The following is a 12,461-nucleotide window of genomic DNA, read 5'->3' as shown; positions in this document are numbered from 1 at the left end:
TCTTTCCCCATTCACCTCAATCGGGAAGTGACTCACAGAACAGCCTGTCCCTGCTGTCTGCGAGCAGTCATGCATAGGCACAGTAAGCGCGCTCACACATTCTGTTCAGCTCGCTGTGTGCTGCAATCAGGGCGACTTGGCCATTCACCCTCTAGCGTTACGCTTCAAAGCGTGGAAAGCTATCCCAGGGATATCCAAATGGGTGTTAAGCACAATAAAACAGGGCTATTTGCTACAGTTCGATCGCCGCCCTCCCCGCTTCAGAGTGCGGCTCGAAACTACTGTGAACACGGAAGCAGCCTGCATGCTTCGTTCAGAAATCGCAAACCTTCTGTGCAAAAGGGCCATAGAGAGAGTACCACCTTCTCTGAGTGAGTCGGGGTTTTACAGCCATTATTTTCTTGTCCCCAAGAAAGACGGCGGGCTCAGACCAATATTAGATCTCAGGGTTTTGAACAAGGTGCTCGCAAAAAGACCGTTCAAAATGCTTACAATCAGGAAACTCCTCGCGCATGTGCGCCAGGGGGACTGGTTTATTTCTCTCGATCTGAAAGATGCCTACTTTCAGATTCAGATAAATCCCCGTCACAGGCCATTCTTGAGATTCGCCTTTGACGGCCAGGTTTATCAATACACCGTCCTTCCGTTCGGCCTGTCTTTAGCACCCCGTACTTTCACGAAGTGCATGGATGCGGCGCTCGCACCCCTGCGGAGTCAGGGCTTGCGAATTCTGAACTATTTGGACGATTGGTTGATTTTGGCACAGTCACATACGGAGCTTCTGTCTCACAGGACAGTTCTCCTCAGTCATCTGAACAGTTTGGGTCTTGCAGTCAATTGGACCAAGAGCTCACTACAGCCCAGTGAGGCAATTTCCTTCCTTGGAATAGAACTAGACTCCATGGCGATGATGGCCCGCTTATCTACACAGCGCGCGTGCGCCGTGTTCAGCGACTAGCCGCGTCCTTTCAGATGAACAGCCTCACGCCTCTGAAAAAATTTCAGAGAATGCTAGGTTACATGGCCTCAGCCGCAGCAGTACTTCAGCTGGGTTTACTGTGCATGCGCCCGCTTCAGCATTGGCTAAACACCCGCGCGTCTCGCCGGGCTTGGGCCACGGGCCGCCAGCCGATCAGAGTGACTCAGACCTGTATTTCAGCTCTGCAGCCCTGGGCAGTGGCCAAATGGTATCAGCGGGGAGTGACGATGGGAGCTGTATCTCGCCGAAAAGTCATCTCGACAGACGCGTCCAACGCGGGTTGGGGCGCGGTCTGCGAGGGCTCTCCGGCTTTTGGCCTATGGTCAGTTCAGGAAAAGCTCCTTCACATAAATTGTCTGGAAATGATAGCGGTCGAGTACGCGCTCGTGCGCTTCCTCCCGGTCATTCAGGGTCACCACGTCCTGGTCCGTTCTGACAACAGATCTGTGGTATCCTATCTAAACCGTCAGGGCGGTGTCAGATCCAGGAACCTCTTCCATCTGACAAAACGCATACTGAATTGGTCCCAGTGCCACCTGCGCTCGCGTGGGTGATCAACGACTACCCGTCGCTTTGCCAGAAGGAGTAATAAACACTATCATACACACTAGAGCCCCTTCCACGAGAAGACTCTATGCGTCCAAATGGTCTGTGTTTTCAAAATGGTGCACCAACAGAGACCTGGACCCACGGACATGTGGGGTGTCGTCGCTGCTCGTGTTTTTACAAGAGCTGATGGATAAGGGCAGATCCCCATCCACGCTCAAAGTGTACGTGGCGGCCGTCGCGGCGTTCGCTGAACCCCTGCACGGCCAGTCACTGGGAAAAAACAAGCTGGTCATCCGCTTCCTCGGGGGAGCTAGAAGGATGAACCCCCCGCGCCCCCCATCAGTTCCTATATGGGATCTTTCCGTAGTTCTCGAAGCTATGAAAGCCCCCCCTTTCGAACCGCTTCAATCTGTGGATTTGAAATACCTTTCACTCAAAACAGTTTTTCTAACTGCCCTGTCATCAGTTAAACGTGTGGGAGACCTTCACGCGCTGTCTGTCAGCGCTGCGTGTCTTGAGTTTGGACCAAATGACTCCAAGGTCATTTTAAAGCCTAGACACGGCTATGTCCCCAAGGTGATCGGTACTCCTTTCAGAGCACAAATTATTTCCCTATCGGCGCTGCCAGCATCCGATAGCGAACGCGACGCCAATCTCCTTTGCCCAGTCAGAGCACTGAGATTGTATACTGCGCGCTCCGCCTCTTTCAGACGCTCTGAGCAGCTTTTCGTTTCGTTCGGAGGGCGCACCAAAGGTTTCGCCGCCTCGAAACAGAGACTGTCTAGATGGATAGTGGACACTATTGCTGCCGCGTACGGCGTCAAAAGACCTACCATGCCCGTTAGGCATTAGGGCTCACTCCACTAGAGGCATGGCCTCCTCGTGGGCATGGTCCAGCGGGATTTCCATTCACGACATATGTGTGGCAGCGGGCTGGGCTTCCCCTCCACCTTTGTCAGATTTTACAATCTGGAAGTGCCCGCCCTGCAGGCAAACCTACTAGCGGTTTAATACGCTACAGCTCCCCTGGTGAGCTGCACTGACGGGACACATTCCACACAGACCGGCACCGCCGCTCTGTCTTTCCCTTCCCACTATGTGCTTATGTATTACACACACACTGGCCCGCACTCTTGCCGGCCAAATATTATTCCCTCACTCACAAGGGCTCCCCCGGGTCCCCCCACCCCCGGGGCTCATGCAGTGGATGCTTGGCGCGCACGGCGTTGACAATGGGTTCCCGTAGTGTAAGCTAGCTTACGCAATACGAGAGAACCTCTCGTAAGAGAACGAATCGGTTACCTAACGTAACCTCGGTTCTCTCTAGATGAGGGAACGAGTATTGCGTAGCCGGCCGTGCTCGCGCCACGAGCGATTTTCGCTTCATTCAATGAAAACCAGGGTTCCAGCCTACGAACTTACGCTTATATGCACTCTAGATACGCCCATTCTGGCGGGCTTCGATACAGTGACGGCGCGGGCGCCTGTCATTGGACGCGAGTTCACTCAAGTTCGTCTATAGGCTGCAGCAGTTGCCGCAGAGCAACCAATGAGCTCGCTAGCTAGCCCGCTCTAGGTATGCAGCTGCTGCACTGTGTTGACAATGGATACAAAATTAAGGATAATTTTTTGGCTTCAATATCTCAGAAAAGATTAATCTTTCCCGTAGCGTAAGCTAGCTTACCCAATACTCGTTCCCTCATCTAGAGAGAACCGAGGTTACGTTAGGTAACCGATTCGTTACCTGTCTATATTTCAGCTCAGCTGAATTTTGGATTTATGTCAACAACAACAAAAAACTCTTAAAATAGTGGAGCAGTTTTGAAAAAGGAAGCATACTAGGCTTAATGGGGAATCATACTAAATACCAGAACTGTATTTTATAATACTACTTTATTATAGAAGTAATCATACTTAACATTTATTTTATATATATGCACTGGGCGCTGGTAGATGGAGGATTAGTGATGCCACAGGACTGTTCTGTGATGGAGCATCAGTGATTATGCAGGTCAGGAGTGCTGCGGGGACCATGGTGAGAATGAAAACAAAAGGTATGTTTCAAATAAGCCAGCTATAAAGTATTGTGCTAAATGTGTATTGTACTGCTGTTTTATATAAGGAATCATACTAAATTAAATATGAAATGTATATTATAAATAATAATTTAAGGAATCATACTGCAGTGAGGACCAATGATGAGAGGCTGTGGGACAGTGATGTTGGCTGGATGCTGGTAGGTGGAGGAGCAGTCATGTTTGCTGGGTTCTGGTAGGTGGAGGATTAGTGTTGGCTGAGTGCTGGTAGGTGGAGGATTAGTGTTGGCTGGGTGCTGGTAGGTGGAGGATCAGTGTTGGCTGGGTGCTGGTAGGTGGATGTTGAAGCTTGGCTACTGTTGGTCCTTTTCATCTTTTTAGATTGGCTCTTGCTTCCAAGATGTCCATCTTTTAAGTGTTGTTTTTTTCTGTCATTTCGTATTTTTTTAGCCTCAATCCTCAACCTCAGCCATATAAATCTTTTGGAGATTTTTTCTTCTACTCCACAGCATGATGGAAGCCTGCTGGAGAGTGACTGAGCTTCTTTCTCCAAGACATCCACTGCATTGGGGAGCTCCATGAGGTAGGAACTAGTCTTGGTCCTAAATAGTTTCTCAATTTGTTGGGTGAAGTCATAGGCTTCTTGGGAGGGACGACAAAGAGCACCTGCCTTGAACTCTTTTAAGTTTACTAAGATGCTGTTATCTCCAGCAGGATTGTCATCAGTGTGCCGTATTGCAGTTTTGCATTTTCCACAGATGCTGGCAAATCTGATTAATTTGTGGACAATGTAGCCTGCAAGATGGAAGAGAATACATTTCTCAGTTTTGGTGAGGTCGGGTGCTGTTCTGTTCTCAACTATCAGCTGTTCCACTCTGACTGATGGAGTGACATTTTGTTTCACTGTGTCCAGGAAGTCTGCCAAAAAGCTACTGTCATATTCCTGGTAGCTCCCAGACCTGATGGTGGTGAGGAACTGCCCTACTGATATAATTCTCAGTGCATGATAGAATTCCACTGGAGTTGGTATGGGATTTTTAGACCTCACACAGCTGAATGTATTTTCAAGGCAGTCTTGTGTGAACCTTGAAGTTAACACAAACCTGTGTCCTCGTGTCAGCATCTCTTCCTGTATGCCCAAAACTGATTTTGTTGCCATTATCACCCCTTTTTGAACAGGTTTCCAAACTCCCTTATGACCAATCTTCATCCCATGGAACAGATGGATGATATCCTGTAGGAAGATGATGGCCTTTTCATACTCCTCTATCTTGACCCTGCTCAGTGCTGTAATTGGATGGCGAGATGACATTAGATCAAACCAATGATCCACTTACTCCAGGAACCATGCTGTAGTCAGGTAGGAGAGAGGGCGGTTTTCTTGCTGCACCATATACTTCAGCCCAGCAATTGTTGCCTTACTAAAAACATTAAGAGCAGGACCAACCTTCATTTTTTCAAAGTGGCTTGGCTCTATGGCTGCAGCTGATAGATGGGGAGCCACTTTTAATGCCATCCCTTCTTGAAAGGACAATAAGTCCTTAATAGGGACCACTGAAACCTTGTTGGAATGTAGGTTCTCTTTGTTAACCACATTCTCTGGAATTGTTAACACCTGTCCACGGACAAGGGCACTTTTTAGATTTTTTACCAGATGTGGGACATCAGGCATGAAATAGAGATTACTACCTGGTGTTGTTGGATGTGGCACAGATTAGGGCTACCCATATCGGTGGTGACAGCAAGCACATGTAGCCCTATGGATGCTGCCCTCTCTCTTATTTAGGTAATTATTGGCTTGTACTCTGCTCCATTGGTAGAATTACCGCTGTAATGATATGCCACTACTTGTTTCCACCGAGTGGTGTTTCCAGCCAACATAAACACACAAGCATGTGTTGCTACTCCTGTGTGACCTGGCAAAGTGACATCACCATAGAGTTTGCCTGTGAGCATGTGCAGCTCCACACTTGGAGTGATTGCCATTTCATCCAAGGACAGCACACACTCCCTTTCAAGGTCTGCCAATCCATCTACCTTCAGTTTTAAAAAATCAAATACCTCTGTCAACACACCAGGCTCAAATTTGACACATTCCATCCTTCTTTGCAGGGTTCTGATTGCTGGCAAGGGAATCTGCAATTCCTGTAGGGTCTTGTAACCAGTTGGACCGGCTGCATAGCGAATTTTTAATGCCTTCTTAATTGTGTCATTGCTCCATTTCATCCCTTTTGTGGTTCGTCTTCCTAATGCCATAATTTGGTCTTTTGATAAAATTTGTTTAAAATTTTTGTCCCTTATTTTAATTGTTTTCTTGAGAGCTGCATTTTCCTAATTTATTTTTCTTAGTGCTGCCTTTGCATTTTTTGATATTTTTTCTTGTCTCTTTAATTTTTTTTAATAGACCCAGGTAACTGGCTGATGGCTCACTGGTATGCTGACTGGCTGCTGGCTGACTGGGTAGTGTCACCTGTCCCTGTCTCTCCTCTCTAGCCATGTCCTCTATTTCTTCACTGTCACTTTCCCTTCTCTGGAAAGTGACATGAGTGTCCTCATCCTTTTTTTCCTCAACCTTTGAAACTGATAGAGGCAGAATACATGGTATTGCTAATTTTGAGTACTGAAAATATCACTTAACTTCAAAATTAGAAATATTACTTCAACTAGTACGAGTTTGTACTTATTATATATGTGTCACCTGTAATATTATAGCTGTGATCAGTAGCGATGTGCTGTATATTTACAGGTCTAGGGGTGCATCGTGGTGCAGGGGCCCTCCTCTTTTTGACCACATGACGATGCACAAAGATGGTGGGAATAGCATCTGGTCTCAGCCTACTCTTTGAATTTTTTTGTCATGACAAATTGGTTTGCCTCAAAATGTGCCTGCAGAGTGATTTGAGTTTAGTTTCCACACACAACTTTGTCTACCCACATACTGTACATATCGCATGATGGTTAAAGGCACAGTTATAGGTAACACTGATGACTCCCTGCAATGTGACTGCACCCTTACCATGAGATTTAGCTCCCTGGGTTTTGCAAGGCTTTGCTTGGTCCTTATTTCTTTGTTGTTGTAATTTTTATTTATATTTAGATTGCTCCTGCTGACTTGAGCCAACCATTTTTTTCTCCTCTCCATGTCAGTGGGGAAGCCATACATTCGCACACCTTTCTCTGAGCGATTGGAGCATCCCCATGCAGCACAGCAAACCATGGTGAAGACTATGCAACGACAACATGAAAGAAAGGACACATACAAAATGCTTGGCATGCTATTTAATTTATTAGAAATGTATTCATGAATTGCTGTAAATAGTTATTGCATTTATTTGAATAAAAATACAAAAAAAAGTAATATCGTAATATATTATTACAATTTAAAATAACTGTTTTCTATTTTAATGTATTTTAAAATGTAATTTACTCCTGTGATGCCAAGCTGAATTTTCAGCCTCATTACTTTTGAACGGCAGTTTATATACGAGTATGCTTAAGTTGTTTTAAAGCTGAATATATTGTGTATATGAATAAGTATTGTAAGAATTATACATTAGATATATAATATTTATAATACATAAATAATTATATTACTATATATAGAATTGTAAACAATAAGCTTCATTTCACTAAATTTTACATTTACGTAACTGCTGTTAATAGTTCATTGACCCATTGTGCGGTGCGAGCTGGAAATCACCTGTCACCAGCCTGTCTCTGTACTATCTGAAAAGTCATAAATATGACATTAGTTACCATGAGATTAGTGAAAACAATGAACATGAGGTAACATAAAAAGGCAACAGAAACCCTAGCCTGAAATAAGTTGAGGCAAATAACTGTAAGCGAACACTAATCCTCAAATATTAGCTGATTTGATCTTTTAAAAAAACAACATCGCTGTAACAACATACTCATGCTCAGGCCCGGATTAAGAATTCAGAGGCCCCTGGGCACAATGTCTTGTAGGGCCCCCCACCCCACCCCACCCACACAATCAAGCTTTTGAATTTTTGGATACTATTTGCTGGTAACACCTATAGCGAGCAACTAGCTGGCATATGCAAACACATAGTGCCTCACCTTTACCAATCCAGTTATATGAATCAAATTCTTCCATAATTAACACACAAACACGTACACACACCCATTAATGTAGCTTTCCTGTCTGTCTCTCTCTTCCTCTCCTGTCCTCTACTCCTCGGCTCTACAGGGGCTGCCGCTCTTTGTCTCTCTCCCCCTCTCCTCTTCCTGTGATGAAAAGGATGCAAACAGTATAGGTCATCTTAACTCAACTTTTTTACTCTTCTTTATACTCTCTCTTCTTTATACTAAAAAAGTTCTGCACTTATTTAGCACTTTTATTATTCATGGCCCCTAATGGCACTTTGTTTGATGATTGAATGATGGTAGTGAAATGGTAGTAGACACATTACAAGATGCTGTAAGTATTATGGTATAATATTGGTTGCTTACAATACAAATTACAATTGCTGGTGTATGACCTGTCCAACTATTGACAAATGTACTACATGTAAGTCGCTTTGGATAAAAGCATCTGCCAAATGCCCTAAATGTAAATGTAAATCAAATGTAAAATAAAGCAGCTTGTTTTTGTTTTTTTTGATAATACTATATTTCATGTAAGTTGTTCTCTCTCTCTCTCTCACACACACACACACACACACACACACACACACACACACACAATACCTCCTCCTCTCCTCAGGGTCTGTCTGTCTGTCTCATGCTCTCCTCCTCTCCTCAGGGTCTGTCTGTCTGTCTCATGCTCTCCTCCTCTCCTGAGGGGCTGTCTGTCTATCGGTCTGTCTATCTTAATAATACTAATTTAATAGATCAGATGCACGCACAATTATCCGTGAACTTGATAAATGTTGCAGATATGTTCTTCTAGGATAGCCTGTGCCTACAACAAATTGCTTTCAACTTATGTGTGCAAAATTCAGAATTCAACGAATATGCAGCAATTTCTACAAATAGAGACATTTTTGTGAATAAAATGTTGTATTTTGTATTAGTGATCATAATTTGCGCATGCAACAAAGAGGATGTAGCAGGTGACGCGTGCATTTATTGACGTCTTTTCTGAGTCGATCTCATTTGAGTGTATTCGGCAATGCTTATAACGTGTAATTAAACACTTTGAGTTTATATTCTGGGTCATCAGATTTTTTTTACATAGTATTATTAGTATGATTTTTACTGTCTGTTAATAACACTGTCCGTCTCTTTATGTTAAGGTTTGTATTAATTTCGATATGCCAGAGGGCAGAATAAGACAGGGAATTAAAGAATGCATTGTAGTTATGCTGACCTACTGTTTTCATAACACTGGATATTCTGCTAATTCATACTTTTCTAAAACGTTGCATAATGGCAATTAACTTATTTAGCAATTACACTAGTGCTAGTTTTGTTGCCAGTGTTGCTCAAATGCACGCGTACGTGTCACCACCAGCAGTAAGTACCTGCATGTGTTGGGAAAAGGGAGAAGAGCGAGTTCGGCAAAAGGCGGATTCGAACTCTGGCCGAACGCGTCAAAAGCTACCATCATGCACCTCACGCCTTACGCTACAGTAGTTATTTTGTGTCGAGCGTCTTTTTGCTAGAAAGACAGGCACCGGGCCGGCACGTAGTGCAAATATACGCTCCGTTTTCGGAAATGAAAAAAATATATATATAAAATAAATAAATCTTCCCCTCGCTTGGGCCCCAAGTGCGCATGGGCCCCTGGGCCCGTGCCCATAATGCCCATTGGGTAATCCGGGCCTGCTCATGCTACATACATATGTCAGTGTGTTACATAAATATATAAAATAAATGCATTTATTGACTACTAATTACCAGAAATCGCAGTTCTGTCACTCTAACAGTTTGAAATGCCCGCCAAAGCACTTCCTGGAACTATCTGAAGTCTACGTGAATCACGTGACGATCAAGCATTTAGAACTTCCGTTGTCGCAACTCTCTCTCTATATGGCTCTGGTATAGTGGACAGTAACTCCGCCTGGATGACCAGGCTTTGATTCCCCGACAATTAGGTTATCTAATCTTCTTTAGGGCTAACGAACAAAAACTCGGACCACCTGAATGTGCTGTGGGTGCACCTTCAAGCATATTTAGAACTGTGCCGTATAGCTGCCTCACACTTTGCAATAGTAATCGTTTCTGTAAAATTATACTCTCAAGTAAGTAACAGTATTCTTGCGACTGGGCCCAAGAGCAAGAGGTTTTTTTTTTTTTTTTTTCAAACAAGCCTTTTTTTTTTTTATTATTGAATTTTAAGAATTACAATTTCAGTCAGGGGTACAATGAATAAACTAAATAAACAAACATAAAAAGACAAACAAAGCAGTGACAAACTTAAAAGTTAAACAAAAATGTGAAAATTCTTACATATAGATACGCACTTTGCAGCTTTCTTATTTTTCAAACCCAGTATTGTTTTTAGGTATTGTTGAATTTCTGCTCTCAAAATTAAAAACAAAGGCTTGTTTCCTCCAAATGTACATTTATGAATACTAAATTTAGCTAACAGAAGAAGCAGATTAATTAAGTAGTATTCCTTATGAAAAGATTGGTCATAAAGGAAAAAACCAAATAACACATTTTTAAAGCAGAGTTGAAAGCTGGGCCAAGAGCAAGAGGTCCTCGCTGCAGCCTGTAGCACGATGACGTAGCTGAATGGTCCAATACGTACTGGACGCTGTTACGCTTTGTTGTGGGGACTTATTTAAAGACTTCCCGCCAGGCTATGTTGGAGATGGAAGGAAAGGAATCCTTTGTGCCTTTAACTCGACCAAAGACTTTGAACGTTACTGCTCAGCAGACTGCTTCATCTGTGACGGCAATCACTATAGCCCAAAGGACAACTATTTATAAATATAAATGGACACTTTAGTGACAAGCGCTTGATCTGACTGCTGTGATCAGTTTGTATATGAAACTTAAAATCAGTTGTTGTTTTTTTGTTTTGTTTTTAATGTACGTACATGTCACTTGTCATAAATGGTCACTTTAGTGACAAGCGCTTAATCTGACTGCTGTAATCAGTTTGTATATGAAACTTAAAATCAGTTTTTTTTTTTTTTTAAATGTACGTACATGTCCTGCAGACATTGAAATAAAAATAAAAATATATACTTGTGGTGACAACATGCTATTAATCCATCAAATTTAGGTTTAAAATCATGCGATTTAAAATGTAAAATGAACTATCCAGTACGTATTGGACCATCCAGCTACGTCATCGTGCTACAGGCTGCAGCGAGGGGTGTCTCACTGGGCAGGCTGTTTGCAAAAGTTTTTTTTTTTTTTATTGAAGAAACATGAAAATATACAAATATATTCAGGATAACAAAAGAGGTAACACATAACCTAAATTATACAGAATAATTAATTATAATTAATTATGCAAATTAAGTGCCATAAAAATAATTATAAAAGATAAAAATAACGAACATAAATAAAAATAAAAACAATAATTATATAAAAAAAAAATAATAATAATAATAATAATAATACAAATAAAATAAACAATATATAATATAAAGCAGCTTAATCCTGAATATCAGAGCCATTACAAATTAATTGTTCATATATGTTCAGGAATCTATCACATTTTTTATTATTAGTAAAATTAAAAGATTTAAGCAATGAGTCTACTTCAGCCAAAAAATGTGAGAAAATAGGAAGTGATCCCATACATTTCTGTTTATGGATGAAAAATTTGCCAAATAAAATAAAAAAATTAAAAATGTATTCTTTAGATGTGTGGGAATCAGTATAATAACAAATAATATCTTTCAAATTAAAGGAGTGTGCATGAATAGGGGTTTTATTTAAATGAGAAAATATGTTAGACCAAAATTTCTGAACCAATTTGCAAGAAAAGAATAAGTGTATTAATGTTTCATCTTCGTCACCGCAAAACGAATAGGTACTAGAAATATCAATATATTTGGACACTGTTGCATTAACAGGATATATCTTGTGTAATATTTTAAAGTGGACTTCTTTGGTCTTGTTAGGAATAAAATATTTATATGGTAATAACCACGCTTTTCTCCATTCAATATTGCCAATAAGGGCAGCCCAATGGGACCTGCCTCTAGGGCAAATTAGATCTCTTTTTTGAAAAATCCTGCGAATATATTTATTATTACATTTCTTATCATAAATACTAATGCATTCCAATAACAAAACCGAATCCATCATATTATTTTGATTGTATAATAAGTGGGTCTTAACCAGTTGCACTAGACCTATAGGAATAGCTTTAAGCACAGTATTGTATTCTTTAAAAGGAATAGGAAAGTCATGGATGGTCATGAAGCGTTCATAAGACAAAATGTTACCAGAATTATCAAATAAAGAAAATATATGAATTAGACCTCTATTAAACCAATTAGAAAAAAAAAGAGATTTGTTTCTAACAGTTATATTCATATTATTCCACAAAAGAGTTTTATGTGGGGAGAAATTGTGGATGTAACACAATTTCAATGCAAGAAGTGCTTGCTGATGAAACTTAGATAGTTTAACCGGGAGTTTATTATACATGTAATTACATTTTAAGATAAAAAGGAGGCCTCCAATTTTATTAAAGATGAAATTAGGAATGAAAAACCAAATAGAATTTGAGTTTAGTAGACATCTTCTAATCCAGTTGATTTTAAACACATTAATAACGTTGTGAAAATGTAGCACTTCTAGTCCCCGTCACTTCTGCAATTGGAAATCACTTCTTTTTAAGTTTATGAGACCTGTTTTTCCATATAAAATCAATAAAAATTTTATTAACACCTTTAGCGGTGCAGTCATTCACAAATAAAGAAAGTGATGGATACACAAAGCGAGAGAGACCTTCCGCTTTG

The 12,461-nt window shown here is 41.3% G+C and overlaps 1 protein-coding gene and 1 long non-coding RNA gene across 4 annotated transcripts in view; one reads left to right on the top strand and one right to left on the bottom strand.

Moving 5' to 3' along the window:
• Window positions 1–12,461, bottom strand: part of LOC127648801 (uncharacterized) — a 309,374-nt gene that overhangs the window by 240,309 nt on the left and 56,604 nt on the right. The gene's annotated exons all lie outside the window — the stretch shown is intronic.
• On the top strand, window positions 3,494–5,622 carry LOC127648825 (uncharacterized). 3 transcript variants are annotated; one of them, XR_007971237.1, is made up of 4 exons: window positions 3,494–3,582; window positions 3,715–4,147; window positions 4,279–4,394; window positions 4,478–5,622. It is a non-coding gene; the product is annotated as an uncharacterized LOC127648825 (long non-coding RNA). The 3 variants fall into 3 exon arrangements; XR_007971236.1 differs by having other exon boundaries at window positions 3,534–4,147; window positions 4,478–4,532; window positions 4,744–5,622; XR_007971235.1 differs by having other exon boundaries at window positions 3,534–4,147.

This window comes from Xyrauchen texanus, chromosome 9, assembly GCF_025860055.1.
Source record: "Xyrauchen texanus isolate HMW12.3.18 chromosome 9, RBS_HiC_50CHRs, whole genome shotgun sequence".
In the NCBI taxonomy this organism is placed as follows: domain Eukaryota; kingdom Metazoa; phylum Chordata; class Actinopteri; order Cypriniformes; family Catostomidae; genus Xyrauchen; species Xyrauchen texanus.
The sequence above is the reverse complement of the archived record's forward strand: the minus strand, read 5'-3'. Positions and strand labels throughout refer to the sequence as shown.